Source organism: Elephas maximus, chromosome 3, assembly GCF_024166365.1.
Source record: "Elephas maximus indicus isolate mEleMax1 chromosome 3, mEleMax1 primary haplotype, whole genome shotgun sequence".
In the NCBI taxonomy this organism is placed as follows: Eukaryota; Metazoa; Chordata; class Mammalia; order Proboscidea; family Elephantidae; genus Elephas; species Elephas maximus.
The window spans coordinates 114,664,804-114,679,286 of NC_064821.1; the positions used below are offsets into that span (position 1 = coordinate 114,664,804).

At 39.0% G+C, this 14,483-nt stretch overlaps 1 pseudogene; it reads left to right on the forward strand.

Annotated features, from left to right (window-relative positions):
* The window catches only part of LOC126071337 (tigger transposable element-derived protein 1-like), a 133,044-nt pseudogene extending 121,184 nt beyond the window's left edge, over nt 1-11,860 (forward strand).
* The last annotated feature ends 2,623 nt before the right edge of the window (nt 11,861-14,483 follow it).

The following is a 14,483-nucleotide window of genomic DNA, read 5'->3' on the forward strand; positions in this document are numbered from 1 at the left end:
TGTTAGCTGTTTGCATCACCCATTAAGCCTCAGGAAATAGTACATATACATTTTTATATTTTAAAAATCTATATTCTAGATATATTAAAATGGTAAAAAAATGTGTGTTGAAAGAGTTAGAACACTGATAAATATTTACGAAATTTGAGGTTAAGAAAATCCTTTCTAGGCATAGCAACTCAGAAAGAAGCATTAAAAGAAAAGCACATTGACATTGTATAAAGTAAGAGCCTCTGACTGTTAAAAAAAAAAAAATGTAAAGCAAACAAAAGATGTCGGAATATTTGCTATCTACAAAGAAGACAAATGCCATTTATCAATAAAGGATGCTTACAAATCCATATAAGAAAGGCTGACATCATAGTACAGAAATACGCAAAAGGCTTTGCAGAGCCAAATCCTTAAATGTATTACATTTTATTAGAAGAAAAGGAATTGTTAGCTTACTAATTGCAGGGAAACATGTAGATTTCAGCATGGCATTATGGCAAGATAGGTAAGATGAGAAATTCTGTGGAGCCTCTATGTAGACTCTGACCTCAAATTTTCATTTAGCAACCTAGTGCATTAACCATTTGCACGACCCAGGAACTCCAAGGTGAGAAAAACTAGAATATTTGCATTCTTGTGAGTGCAAGACTGCATTGAGCCAAGAAGAAGTTGGCATTTGAGCAAATGAAGTGGAGGGATAAATGAGACTGAGCACAGCCTGTCTCTATCTTTGTTGCCTCACAGACAAGGCTAGGGGTCTGTGTCTGGTTGTGTGTGCTAAGCTCACATGATCGCAGAGCACTGGTTACAAGGGTCTGTGAGAATGGCATCTCTTAGGGATATGCACTGTACACCTCTACAAGGCAGCTCTGAAAGGGCCCCTACCTCTTGCAATGATATTAGAATTAAAAAAGACTCTATTCAGGAGTGAATAATAACCAGGAGCAGAACAACATGTGGTCTGGTTGCTAGATTTGGATAGGGGGGCAATCTGGAGTGTTTTGGAAGAGGTTCGTGCAACATACAATGAGATCATAAGAAAATTGGCTTACAGAGAAAAGAGATTGTTCTGAGTCTGTGTGCTCAGCAGTGTCGGGTATCTTAGACTTGTAACTCCTGACAATTTGGTTTTAATGAGTGCAAATACCCTAAATATCTGTGGCTCTCTGTGAACTCATCTCTTCTGCCTGATTCCATCCTTCATGGGAGGAAAACCTAATATGTTTTGTAACTATCTTACACAACAAAAACAAGAACTATCTCTCTGTCTCTCTCGCTGTCTTTATCTCTTTCTCATCTCTAGCTGTATTTATATGACAGAAATGTCTGGAAATTTCGGGGGTAGATTGGCTTAAGTTTAGACTAAAGGGTTTAAAGGCTTTGGACACTTATTCTTTGCCTCTCCACCTCTTCATTCTTCTTCTCTCTGTGTGTTGGCCTCAATTGCTCTTAATGCTCTTAATTTCCTCCATGTAGTCTGGAAACAGTCCTGGTTCACATCATTTTTACTGCTTATGAATTCTGCGGAAGAAGAGAAAAAGATCACTCACTACCCCATGCCACCTCCCAGCATCCAAAATTTAAATCTCCCCGACAGCCTTCGTTTGGTATTGATTGGTACAAAGGCCTCCCCCTTGGACTAATCACTGTAGGCAAGGGGAGAGGGTATCACATGGATATGATCTCACATGGACTCTGACTGGATTCAACATGCTTATCTCTGCAGCTGGGGTTGGCGAAAGGCAACAGCAGAGTCAGTTCCATCAGCACCATGTGGGAAAGGAGCGGGGCAATTCCTCCTTGGAAAGAGGAATATGGGCTAGGTGAACTGATGGTCACCACAAAAGTACAGAAAAGTACTACAATGTCACACACACGTGAAAAAATGTACCAGCTAATAGTAATCAAAGAAATGCAAAGTGAATATGAGAGGATGCTTTCACTTGTCAGATCGATGATAGAGGAATAATAGAATTAGGTGATAGTGGGATGGAGGGATGTCAGGAGTCTTTGATCAGCTGCTTTATAGAAATATTTCTCAAGAAAATGTGTTATGAAATAATATTTAATATAACAGGAAAATGTTTAATTGTTATGTAAAAAAGCAGGAATTAGCCTGGACAACAATGTCCTCTTTTTATAGTTATTTTACAAAAATTATATATATATGTATATATAAACAGGCATACCTTGTTGTATTGTGATTCTCTGAATTGCACTTTTGCAGACATTGCATTTTTCACGATTGAAGGTTTGTGGCAACCCTGCATTGAGCAAGTCTATCAGTGCCATTTTTCCAACAGCATGTGCTCACTTTGTGTCTCTGTGTCACATTTTGGTAATTCTCACAATATTTCAAAGTTTTTCAGTATTATTATATCTGTTATGGTGATTTGTGGTCAGTGATCTTTGAGGTTACTATTGTAATTGTTTTGGAGCACCACAAACTGCACCCAAATAATAGGGCTAACTTAATCAGTAAACGTTGTGTGTTCTCACTACTCTGCTGCCTGGCCATTCCCCCATCTCTCTCCCTCTCCTTGGGCCTCCCTATTCCCTGATACACGACGATATTGAAATTAGGCCAATTAATAACCTTACAGTGACCTCTAAGTGTTCAAGGGAAAGGAAGAGTCGCATATTTCTCACTTTAAATCAAAAGCTAGAAATGATTAAGCTTAGTGAGAAAGGGATGCCAAAAGCCAAAACTTTGCACCAAACAGTCAAGTTGTAAATGTAAAGGAAAAGTTCTTGAAGGAAATTAAAAGGGCTACTCCAGTGAGTACAGGAATGATAAGAAAGCAAAACAGCCTTATTGCTGATGTGGAGAAAGTTTTAGTGGTCTGGATAGAAGATCAAAACAGCCACAACATTCCCTTAAACCAAAGCCTAATCCACAGCAAGGCCGTAAATCTTTTCAATTCTATGAAGGCCGAGAGAGGTGAGGAAGCTGCAGAAGAAAAGTTTGAAAGTAACAGAGGTTGGTTCATGAGGTTTAAGGAAAGAAGCCGTCTCCATAACATGAAAGTGCGAGGTGAAGCAGTAAGTGCCGATGTAGGAGCTGCAGCAAGCTATCCAGAAGATCTGGCTGAGACAACCGATGAAGGCGGCCACACTGAACAGCAGATCTTCAGTGTAGATGGAACAGCCTCACACTGAAAGAAGATGCCATCTAGGACTTTCATAGCTAGAGAGGAAAAGTCAATGCCTGCTTTCAAAGTTTCAAATGACAGGCTGACTCTCTTGTTAGGGGCTAATGCAGCTAGTGACTTTAAGTTGAAGCCAATACTCACTTACCATTTCAAAAATCCTAGGGCCCTTAAGAATTATACTGAATCTACTCAGCCTATGCTCTACAAATGGAACTACAAAGCCTAGATGACAGCACATCTGTTTGCAACATGGTTTACTGAATATTTTATTACAATTTTTATTGTGCTTTAAGTGAAAGTTTACAAATCAAGTCAGTCTCTTGCACAAAAGCCCATATACACCTTGCTACACACTCCCAATTTCTCTCCCCCAATGAGACAGCCCGCTCTCTCCCTCCACTCTCTCTTTTCGTATCCATTTCACCAGCTTCTAACCCCCTCCACCCTCTCATCTCCCCTCTAGGCAGGAGATGCCAACATAGTCTCAAGTGTCCACCTGATCCAAGAAGCTCACTCCTCACCAGCATCCCTCTCCAATCCATTGACCAGTTCAATCCATGTCCGTAGAGTTGGATTCGGGAATGGTTCCTGTCCTGGGCCAACAGCAGGTCTGGGGGCCATGACCACTGGGGTCCTTCTAGTCTCAGTCAGACCAATAAGTCTGGTCTTTTGAGAATTTGGGGTCTGCATTCCACTGCTCTCCTGCTCCCTCAGGGGTTCTCTGTTGTGTTCCCTGTCAGGGCAGTCATCCTTTGTAGCCGGGCACCATCAGTTCTTCTGGTCTCAGGCTGATGTAGTCACTGGCTCATGTGGCCCTTTCTGTCTCTTGGGCTCGTAATCACCTTGTGTCCTTGGTGTTCTTCATTCTCCTTTGATCCATGTGGGTTGAGACCAATTGATGCATCTTAGATGGCTGCTTGCTAGCGTTTAAGACCCCAGATGCCACTCTTCAAAGTGGAATGCAGACTGTTTTCTTAATAGATTTTATTATGCCAATTGGCTTAGATGTCCCCTGAAACCATGGTCCCCAGACCCTGCCCCTGGTACACTGGCCTTCGAAGCATTCAGTTTATTCAGGAAACTTCTTTGCTTTTGGTTTAGTCCAGTTGTGCTGACCTCCCTGTATTGTGTGCTGTCTTTCCCTTCACCTAAAGTAGTTCTTATCTACTATCTAATTAGTGAATACCCCTCTCCCACCCTGTCTGCCTCCCCCCTCTCGTAATCACAAAAGAATGTTTTCTTCTCAGTTTAAGCTATTTCTCAAGTTCTTATAGTAGTGGTCTTCTACAATTTTTCTCCTTTTGCAACTGACTAATTTCGCTCAGCATAATGCCTTCCAGGTTCCTCCATGTTATGTAATGTTTCACAGATTCCTCACTGTTCCTTATCGATGCGTAGTATTCCCTTGTGTGAATATACCATAATTTATTTATCCATTCATCCGTTGATGGGCTCCTTGGTTGCTTCCATGTTTTTGCTATTGTAAACAGTGCTGCAATAAACATGGGTGTGCATATATCTGTTCGTGTAAAGGCTCATATTTCTCTAGGATATATTCCAAGGAGTGGGATTGCTGGATTGTATGATAGTTCCATTTCTAGCTTTTTAAGGAAACGCCAGATTGATTTCCAAAGTGGTTGTACCATTTGCTTTCCCACCAGCAATGTATAACTGTTTCAATATCTCCACGGTCACTCCAGCATTTATTATTTTGTGTTTTTTGGATTAATGCCAGCCTTGTTGGAGTGAGATGAAATCTCATTGTAGTTTTGATCTGCATTTCTCTAATGGCTAATGATCATGAACATTTCCTCATGTATCTGTTAGCTACCTGCATGTCTTCTTTAGTGAAGTGTCTATTCATACCTTTTGCCCATTTTTTAATAGGGTTATTTGTCTTTCTGTAGTTGAGTTTTTGCAGTATTGTGTAGATTTTGGAGGTCAGGCACTGATCAGAAATGTGATAGCTAAATTTTTTTTCCCAGCCTGTAGGTAGTCTTTTTACTCTTTTGGTGAACTCTTTGGATGAGCATAGGTGTTTGATTTTTAGTAGCTCCCAGTTATCTAGTTTTTCTTCTGCATTCGTAATAATGTTTTGTATACTGTTTGTGCCAGGTAGGGCTCCTGACGTTGTCCCTGTTTTTTCTTCCATGATCTTTATCATTTTAGATTTTATATTTAGGTCTTTGATCTATTTTGAGTTAGTTTTTGTGCATGGAGTGAGGTATGGGTCTTGTTTCATTTTTTTGCAGGTGGATATCCAGGTATGCCAGCACCATTTGTTAAAAACACTGTCTTTTCCCCATTTAACTGTTTTGGGGCCTTTGTCAAATATCAACTGCTCGTATGTTGTTGGATTTATGTCTAGATTCTCAATTCTGTTCCATTGGTCCATGTATCTGTAGTTGTACCAGTACCAGGCTGTTTTGAGTACTGTGGTGATATAATAGGCTCTAAAATCAGATAAAGTAAGGCCTCCCACTTTGTTCTCCTTTTTCAGTAACGCCTTATTTATCCAGGGCCTCTTTCCCTTCCATTTGAAGTTGGTGATTTGTTTCTCCATGTCATTAAAGAATGTCATTGGGATTTGGATTAGAATTGCATTAAATGTATAGATCGCTTTGGGTAGAATAGACATTTTTATAATGTTAAGTCTTCCTATCCACGAGCAAGGTATGTTCTTCCACTTATGTAAGTCTCTTTTGGTTTCTTGCAGAAGTGTACTGTAGTTTTCTTTGTATAAGTCTTTTACCTTTCTGGTAAGATTTATTCCTAAGTATTTTATCTTCTTGGTGGCTACTGTAAATGGCATTGATTTGGTGATTTCCTCTTTGATGTTCTTTTTGTTGGTGTAGAGGAATCCAAATGATTTTTGTATGTTTATCTTGTATCCTGATACTCTGCTGAACTCTTCTATTAGTTTCAGTAGTTTTCTGGAGGATTCCTTAGAGTTTTCTGTGTATAAGATCATGTCATCTGCAAATGGAGATAATTTTACTTCTTCATTGCCAGTCTGGGTGCCCTTTATTTCTTTATCTAGCCGTATTGCTCTGCCTAGGACCTCCAGCACAATGTTGAATAAGAGTGGTAATAAAGTGCATCCTTGTCTGGTTCCCGACCTCAATGGGAATGCTTTCAGGCTCTCTCCATTTAGGGTGATGTTGGCTGTTGGCTTTGTATAAATGCCCTTTATTATGTTGAGGAATTTTCCTTCTATTCCTATTTTGCTGAGAGTTTTTTATCATGAGTGAGTGTTGAACTTTGCCAAATGCCTTTTCTGCATCAAATGATAAAATCATGTGATTCCTGTCTTTTGTTTTATTTATGTGGTGGATTACATTAATTGTTTTCCTAATGTTGAACCATCCCTGCATACCTGGTATGAATCCCACTTAATCATGCTGAATTATTTTTTTGATATGTTGTTGAATTCTATTGGCTAGAATTTTGTTGAGGATTTTTGCATCTACATTCATGAGGGATATAGGTCTATAATTTTGTTTTCTTGTGGTGTCTTTACCTGGTTTTGGTATCAGGGATATGGTGGCTTCATAGAATAAGTTTGGGAGTATTCTGTCCTCTTCTGTGTTTTGAAATACCTTAGTAGTAGTGGTGTTAACTCTTTTCTGAAAGTTTGGTAGAACTCTGCAGTGAAGCCGTCCAGACCAGGGCTTTTTTTTGTTGGGAGTTTTTTGATTACCTTTTCAATCTCTTCTTTTGTTATGGGTCTATTTAGTTGTTCTACCTCTGTTTGTGTTAGTTTAGGTAGGTAGTGTTTTTCTAGGAATTCATCCATGTCTTCTAGGTTTTCAAATTTGAGTAGTTTTTCATAGTAATCTGATATGATTTTTTTAACTTCAGTTGTGTCTGTTGTAATATCACCCCTCTCATTTCTTATTCAGGTTATTTGCTTCCTCTCCTGTTTTTCTTTTGTCAGTCAGTTTGGCCAGTGGTTTATCAATTTTGCTGATTTTTTTAAAAAAAACCAGCTTTTGGTCTTGTTAATTCTTTCAATTGTTTTTCTGTTTTCTATTTCACTTAGTTCAGCTCTGATTTTTATTATTTGTTTTCTTCTGGTGCCTATGGGTTTCTTTTGTTGCTCTTTTTCTATTTCTTCAAGCTGTAGGGAGAATTCTTTGATTTTGACCCTTTCTTCTTTTTGGATGTGTGCATTTATTGATATAAATTGGCCTCTGAGCACTGCTTTTGCTGTGTCCCAAAGGTTCTGATAGGAAGTGTTTTCATTCTCCTTGGATTCTCTGAATTTCTTTATTCCATCCTAATGTCTTCTATAATCCAGTCTTTTTTGAGCAGGGTATTATTCAGTTTCCAAGTGTTTGATTTCTTTTCCTGTTATTGATTTCTACTTTTATGGCCTTACGGTCAGAGAAGATGCTTTGTAATATTTCAGTGTTTTAGATTCTGCTAAGGCTAGCTTATGACCTAATATGTGGTCTCTTTTTTTTTTTTTTTCTAGAGAATGTTCCATGTGCACTAGAAAAGAAATTATACTTGTTTGCTTTTGGGTGGAGTGTTCTGTATATGTCTCCGAGGTCAAGTTGGTTGATTGTGGCATTTAGATCCTCCGTGACTTTATTGAGCTTCTTTCTGGAGGTCCTGTCCTTCACTGAAAGTGGTGTGTTGAAGTCTCCTACTATTACTGTGGAGCTGTCTATGTCACTTTTCAATGCTGAAAAAGTTTGTTTCATGTATGTTGCAGCCCTGTCATTGGGTGCATAAATATTTAATATGGTTATATCTTCTTGGTGTATTGTCCTTTCAATCATTATACAGTGTCCTTCCTTAATGATGGATTTGACTTTAAAGTCTATTTTGTCCAAAATTAATATTGCCACTCCTGCTCTTTTTTTTTGATTGTTGTTTGCTTGATATATATTTTTCCATCCTTTGAGTTTTAGTATGTTGTTTCTCTAAGTCTAAGGTGTGTCTCTTGTAGCCACCATATAGACGGATCTTGTTTTTTAATCCATTCTGCCACTCTCTGTCTCTTTATTGGTGCATTTAGTCTGTTTACATTCAGGGTAATAATGGATAGGTATGAATTTAGTGCTATCATTTTGATGTCTTTTTTTGTGTGTTGACAGTTTCCTTTTCCCACTTAATTTTATGGGCTGAGTAGATTTTCTTTATATATTGTCTTTTCCTCATATTTGTTGTTGATTTTGTTTCCGCTGAGTCTGTATTTTTCCCTTGTCTTTTATTTTGATGAGTAGGATAGTTTGTCTCCTTTGTGGTTACCTTATTATTTACCCCTGTTTTTCTAAATTTAAAACTAACTTTTATTTCTTTGTATCGCCGTGTCTTCCTCTCCATATGGAAGGTGTATGATTACATTTCTTAGTCCCTCTGTATTTTAATGTTGTCTTCTTTTATATAAGAAAATCCCTGTTACCCTGTTTTGGGCTTTTTTTTATTGTTTTATAATCTTGCTTTGCTTTTTTGAATTTCCCTGTCTGAGTTGACTTCTGGTTGTTCTGTCCAGTGTTCTAGTCTTGGGTTGATACCTGATATTATTGATTTTCTAACCAAAGAACTGCCTTTAGTATTTCTTGTAGCTTTGGTTTGGTTTTTATGAATTCCCTCAACTTGTGTTTATCTGGAAATGTCTTAATTTCACCTTCATATTTAAGAGACAGTTTTGATGGATATATAATTCTTGGCAGGCAATTTTTTTCCTTCAATTTTTTAAATATGTCATCCCATTGCCTTCTTGCCTACATGGTTTCTGCTGAGTAGTCTGAGCTTATTCTTATTGGCTCTCCTTTGTAGGTGACTTTTTGTTTATCCCTTGCTGCTCTTATAATTTTCTGTTTATCTTTGGTTTTGGGAAGCTTGATTATAATATGTCTTGGTGACTTTCTTTTAACATCTACCTTGTGTGGAGTTTGGTGAGCATCTTGGAGAGATATCTTCCATCTTTCACAATATTAGGGAAGTTTTCTGCCAACAAATCCTCAACAATTTTTCTGTATTTTCTGTTATTCCTCCCTGTTCTGGTACTCCAATTGCTTGTACGTTATTTCTCTTGAGAGAGTCCCACATGATTCTTAAGGTTTCTTCATTTTTTAAAATTCTTTTCTCTGATTTTTCTTCAAATATATTAGTGCCAAGTGATTTATCTTTGAGTTCAGAAATTCTAGCTTCTACTTGCTCAATTCTGCTCCTCTGACTTTCTGTTGAGTCATCTAATTCTGTAATTTTATTGTTAATCTTCTGAATTTCTGATTGCTATCTATGTATTTTTCCAGCTTATTGAACTTTTCATTATGTTCCTGAATAATCTTTCTAATTTCTTCAGTTGCTTTATCTGTGTGTTCCTTGGCCTGTTCTGTGTGTTGCCTCATTTCGTTCCTGATGTCTTGAAGGGCTCTGTATATTAAACTTTTCTATTCTGCATCTGGTAATTCCAGGAATGCACTTTCATCGAGAAGATCCCTGGATTCTTTGTTTTGAGAGCCTGTTGAGGTGATCATGTTCTGTTTCTTTATGTGACTTGATATTGACTGTTGTCTCCAAGCCATCTATAAGTTATTGTATTTGTTTATGCTTGCTTGCTGTGTCATAGCTGCCTGCATTGTTTTGTTTTGGTATACCCCTATGGGTTGCTTGAGTAGGTAGCTTGATTATTTTCACCTTTTGAGCTCTGGTGTCCTGTCCCCAGCTGGCTAGAGCTGTTATCAGGTATATCAGCCTAGGAGTCCATTCAGTTTTCTTTTGTGAATTCAGCTCAGGTTTCTAGGTAGCTGATCATCAAGTGTGTGGTACAGGCTCTGTGCTACAGTCTTAGAGGGGCAGTGGTGATTGGCGTATATACTGGTATCTGATTGCAGCAGGGGGTCATGCTCTGAACAAGGCAGGGGGGGTGAGAACCGACCCCCAAGTGTCTCTGAGGAAAACGAGTCTCCGTTCCCTAGAGCGTGCTGGTGGGTGGGTTCTGCTAAGGGACCATGGGCACCCAAAGTTTTTGGTTGTAAGGACTGGGAGGTACCAGTTATCTTTGGACCTCTATTGCAGGTGGCTGGGTGGCTTGAGTGGAGCTACCAGTCTCTAGGTCCCTGATGTGGGTAGGTGAGGACCTTGTTTAATAGGCAAAGCAACGTCAAACATCAAACACCCACCTCTCCACCACACAGCTGAAATGGTTGGAGTTTGCCCACAAAGGCCTATTCTCCCAAAATAGGCCCACACAGGTCCATGAAGAAGGGAAATTTGTTCAGGGTCCATGGATGATTTATGCCTGGATAGGAGCCGCTTTTGTCCTGAGGTCCTCCGGTTAATGGAGATAGCAAATTATCTTTTCCCCCCAGTTGCAATTTTTTTTTCCTTCCCCAAGGCCAGGAAGATGGCTCTAGGAGCTCAGCAGGGTCTATCTCAGGCCCAGGGATTCAGCCGCTGAAGCCGGCTTGGGGGTTGGGGGGGGCACAGTAAAATATATGCAAGTACTTAGCTTTTGCTGAGAGCGCCGTACTTCTCAGGTTCCAGAGGTGTGAGTAGGCTGTGTGGCTGGCTGCTTCTCCCTGAGGAAACTGCAGCCAAACACTAGTACCAGCCTGCTGCTGCCGCTGCTCCTGGAATGGTGCCTGAGGGCTCCCCGTGATTCAGGTCCGGTAACTCCTCTCCACTTCTAAACGGTCTCTTCCTTCCCCTGCCCTTGAGTTCATTGTCTAAGATTGCTTTTGATGCTCAGGGTTCCCAGCTTGTCACAAATGTATTCGTTTCACTTGTTTTTTCAGGTCTTTGTTGTAAAGAGGGCTCGCCAGAAGCGTCTGTCTATTCTGCCATCTTGGCTCTGCCTCTGGTTTACTGAATATTTTAACCCCACTGTTGAGGTCTATTGCTCAAAAAAAAAAAAAAAAAGATTCCTTTCAAAATATTTCTGCTCATTGACAATGCACCTGATTACCTAAGAGCTGTGATGGCGATATACAAGGACATTAATGTTTTCATGCCTGTTAACATCCTTTCTGTAGCCCATAGATTAAGGGATAATTTCAGCTTTCAAGTCTTATCATTTAAGAAATACATTTCATAAGGCTATAGCTGCTATTGATAGTGATTCCTCTGATGGATCTGAGCAAAGTAAATTGAAAACCTCTTTGAAAGGATTCACCATTCTAGATGCCATTAAGAACATTCATGATTCATGGGAGGAGGTCAAAATATCAACATTAAGAGGAGTTTGGAAGAAGTTGATTCCAACCCTCATGGATGACTTTGAGGGATTTAAGACTTCATGTGGAGGAAGTAACTGCAGATGTGATAGAACTGGCAAGAGAACTAGAGTTAGAAATGGAGCCTGAAGATGTGACTGAACTGCTGCACTCTCATGATAAAACGTTAAGGAATGAGGAGTTGCTTTTAGATGAGCAAAGAAGGTGGTTTCTTGAGATGGAATCTACTCCTGGTGAAGATGCTGTGATATTGTTGAAATGACAACAAAAGATTTAAGATATTACATAAACTTAGTTGACAAAACAGCGTCCAGGTTTGAGAGAACTGACTCCAGCATCACATGCTCCAGAGAAATCTTTCATGAAAGAACGAATCAATCGACGGTGGCAAACTTCATTGTTGTCTTATTTTAGAAACTGCCACAGCCACCCTAACCTTCAGCAACTACTGCCTTAATCAGTCAGTAGCCATCAACATCAAGGCAAGACACTCTGCCAGCAAAAAGATTACAACTCACTGAAAACTCAGATGATGGTTAGCATTTTTTTAGCAATAAAGTATTTTTTAATTAAAGTATGTACTTTTTTAGACATAATGCTATCGTGCACTTAGTAGACTACAGTATAGTGTAAATATAACCTTTATATGCAAAAGCAAACCAAAAAAATTTGTGTGACTCGCTTTATTGCAATATCCGCTTTATTGCAGTAGTCTGAAACTGTACCCATAATAGCTCCAAGGTATGCCTGTTTGTTTATGTTATTTCCAGTGTTTGTCTTTCAATGGTAGGATTATGGGTGGCTTTAATTTTCTTCATACTTTTATATATATCCCAATTATCTTCAGTGAATGTATATATTTGTACTTATTTTTTATTTCTATTTTAAGATATTAAAAATATAGCATGTCATGGGTTGAATTGTGTCCCCCAAAAATATCTGTCAACTTGGCTAGGCCATGATTCCCAGTATTGTGTGATTGTCCACCATTGTGTTACCTGATGTTATTTTCCTATGTGTTATAAATCCTATCTCTATGATCTTAATGAGGTGAGATTATGGGCAGTTATGTTAATGGTGCAGAACTCAATCTACAAGATTAGGTTGCTTCTTAAACCAATCTCTTTTGAGATAAAAAAGGGAGAAATGAGCAGAGAGACAAGGGGACCTCATACCAACAAGAAAGCAGCACCAGGAGCAGAGTATGTCCTTTGGACCCTGGCTTCCTGCACGGAGAAGCTCCTAAACCAAGGGAAGATTGATGACAAGGACCTTCCCCCATAGCCGACAGAGAGAGAAAGTCTTCCCCTGGAGCTGATGCCCTGAATTTAGACTTCTAGCCTACTAGACTGTGAGAGAATAAATTTTTCTTTGTTAAAACCATCCACTTGTGGTATTTCTGTTATAACAGCACTAGATAATCAAGACAACACATTACAAAGAATAATGTAAAAAATACTTATGTACCCACAACCTAAATTAGCAATTATTATCATGTTGTTATATTTGCTTCAAGTCTTTTTTTTTTTTTTTGTAGAAGTAATGTTCTCTTTTATCCACCATCCTTAGTACTATTCTCCTCTACTTCTCCAGAGCTATGATTAATTTAATGTATAAACTTGCAATCCATTTCTATACCTTTGTATAAATTGTTTTATTGTATTAATTTTATAATGAGAAAAAATAACATATCAATATGTTGCTGGAACAAACAAACTTCAAAAAAGTCAGTGGCTTACAACAAAAAGCTTTACTTCTTGGCACTGTTTCTGATTCCCATCCTTGGTACAGATGTTGTTTTCTTAATTTTTTTGTTTCTTTGATCTTTTCAAAGAAAACTTATGAAGGCGAGGTGTTAACTAGATTGACTTATGAAGGCAGGGTGTTAACTAGGTTAACTAGATAATTAGGGCTCAAATTGTTACCCTATACCGTAAACTGCTTATTTAAGCCTATTTCTTTTCAAAAATAGCATGATTTATTATCACATCCCAGCTTCTTCAGATGGCACTGATACAGTCATGATAATGGGCCTATAGCTAATAAAAACCCTTCCATGGGTAATAATGACTACCTGCCGAATTCATTTAGATGGGCTTCTGCTCATGGGCTCCTATCTGCTGTGTGCCTGGTACCTCAGTTCCAAATCTCCTCAGACTGCCATTATTTGACTACGTGTTTTGGGTAAGCTTATCTGCTTCAGCCTTGGAACCCAGCCTTGTTATTCCATATTCCGCCTCCAGCCTCATTACCTTTGGGTAAGGTCATAGTGACACTGCCTGGTTCAGTTACTATTTCTTGAAAGCTCTTGTTGAAGGAAATGCTTCTCTTTCTTCTTGCCAACTCTGCAAGACTAGTCGGCCAGATCTGCTTCCCACATGACCTCCCTGTCAGAGAGGAGGGGAGATGGGAAAACTCAAGCCACAGCTCTCTTTTAGTCTTAAATAATATATTGCTATTTAAAAGTACGTTTGCGACACCATATAATTTCACAAAGATTTTATTTTAAGTGGGAAAATAGTGTGCACACAGGGAGCACAGTTCCCTGTATGGTGAATGCGGTAAGCTCTTGCTTCTCTGGATATAGTGATGACTTTTAGAAACACCTCAGTGCTTACAAACACACTCAATTTGGTGTGTCTGAAGAGAGAAGCTCTACATGCCCAGAGTTGGAGAAGTGGGGGGGAGCTCGTTCAAATTTGTCCTCTGAACACAGAGTTGTCCAATTTGAGCTCAAGCCATGAAAACCTTGTCTTAGTTAACTAGTGTCGTTACAAAAGAAATACTATAAGCAGATGGCTTTAACAAAGAGAAATTTATTCTCTCACAGTTTAGGAGACTAGAAATTCAAATTCACAGTGCCAGCTCCAGGGGAAGCCTTTCTCTCTCTGTCGGCTCTGGGGAAGGTCCTTGTCATCAATCTTCTCTTGTCCTAGGAGCTTCTCAGTGCAGGGACCTCGAGTCCAAAGGACAAGCTCCCCTCCTGGTTCTGCATTCTTGGTGGTAGGAGGTCCACCTGTCTCTCTGGTTGCTTCTCTCTTTTATATCTCAGAAGAGATTGACTTAAAACACAACCTAATCTTGTAGGTTGAGTCCTGCCTCATTAATATAACTGCAGCTAATCCAACCTCATTAATATCATAGAGGT